The sequence below is a fragment of the Cyprinodon variegatus genome, unplaced genomic scaffold, assembly GCF_000732505.1.
Source record: "Cyprinodon variegatus isolate N-32 unplaced genomic scaffold, C_variegatus-1.0 Scaffold187, whole genome shotgun sequence".
NCBI classification, from domain to species: Eukaryota; Metazoa; Chordata; class Actinopteri; order Cyprinodontiformes; family Cyprinodontidae; genus Cyprinodon; species Cyprinodon variegatus.
In genome coordinates, this window is record NW_015150640.1 from 883,340 (window position 1) to 885,319 (window position 1,980).

Sequence of the window (1,980 nt, forward strand, 5' to 3'; positions counted from 1 at the left end):
ATATTAAAAGGAAAAAAAAAAAAATAGAATAGTCAGACCTATTGTTAAGAAACTTTAATTGTATTACTCTCCTTTAAATGTCTATAAGATGTGCTGAGCAGTTTGTTGAATTTATTTGCTGTTATTTGATGCAAAGAGAACACTTTAGTGAACTTCTTCAAACAAAGACACAAAATCCGTTGTGCCCATAATTCTACCTAAGAGTAATACATAAAAAGAAGGAAAGGCCAAATATGTGGCATAATTACTCAGTCGAACCTCTGAGTCCAGGAACTCTGGCACGGTCCCACCAAAATAACATCAGTACCATTTCAGGTCACACACAACTACAGCCATGGGCACATGAGGAGCAGGTTACCCCTCCTCCTCCTCCTTTGTCTTTCTATAGTGACCAGTACCCTGTCCCTCCTCAACCGTCTCTTCCTTCTCTTCCTCCTCCTACTGCCCGAGCCACATCAGCCCATCCGGGTCATCAAAGCTATTCCAATGCTTTCCAAAATGCGTCTCAGTTAGCACAGAAGCCCCGCACACAATCTCCAGGAGCTGATAACCAGGCAGGGCAGCTTTGGGGACGTGGCACCCACTACCCAGATCACTGTTATTCAACCCCTCACCCCCAGCCTATGGTAGGCCTTCAAATACCACCAGTGGACAGCTGTTCACCTGCTCCATTCCCCCCAGTAACAGGCAACCATTACCCAATTACTCAGACCCATGCACCAAATCGCAGGGCTCCATCAGCGGTCAATGTCAGTTATCCTGCTGATTCTGCACAGTCCATAGCAGGCTCCCAGCCTAGACCCACATTCCAGCCCCCTCAACCTGTTGACCCTCTTTATCAGGGGGAATTACAAACACAAAATATACCCACTGCAAACACAGGTGCCCCCAATCCAGCTTTACTTAGTCCTGAGTTTGCCTCATATGAAGCCCCCAACCATGTTGGTCCCGACCAGGCCAGTGTACCACAGCATATGCAGTCGCATACATTGGGGTTTAACACAGATGACGGCTCAGGAGCTGCCGCATACATTCCGCGACCCTCACCTGCTGTCATGGCCTCATATGCACACCATCCACACCCTCAGTTACATGACTCTGGGAGGACTACTGTTGGTTCACGGTTCCCCCAAGCAATATATGGTGGTTTCCTGCAGACTCACCAAGTAAAGAATGTGAAAGTCTTTACTGGTAATGCAGACAGTAAGATGCTGGTGGAAGACTGGATCCGTGATATGCAATACCTGTTGGATGCCATCGACCTCCCTGTACATCTTCGATTCTCCACAGTGGTTCGACACCTCAATGGAGAGGCCAGGAAGCTGGTTCTCAACCTCCCACCCAGTGACCAGACCCCAGAGAAGGCATTTAACGAACTGAGGGCAGAGTACAGTGATACCCAGGGCTGGTTAGATCCTTTAGCTGACTTTTATGAGCGAAGCCAGAGGTCATGCGAGTCAGCCTGCTCGTATGCCATTGCACTGGAGGCAACCTTGCGGGCTGTGGAAGAAAACCAGAGGGGTGGTAGACCCTTTCCAGATCGAGATAGTAAACTGACTCGACAGTTTTTAAGAGGGCTGATAGATGAACAGGTGTATGCAAGGATAGCTCCAATGAAGCCCATGTTTCTGAGTTTCAGAGAACTCCAAACTGAGCTACGTAATATGGCAAGAGAAACAAACAAGTTCCAGCCACAAAATAAAATAAAGAAGACATTTACTCAGGTGCAGATGGCCTCAGAAATCTCAGCTGTGAGGGTGGAAGGAAAACAATACACTTCGGAGCTCTCTGAACTGACTGAGATTGTCAGAAAATTAGCTCTTAACCAAGAAGAGCAAATGGCCAAGCTGTCCAAACTGGAATCAAGTATAAAATCCTCTAAATTACCCCCAAACACGTCTTTCTCATCAGCACATCCCTCCAGCCACAGTTCAGGTGTTACATGTCATCGCTGTGGAAACAGAGGGCACATAGCTAGAT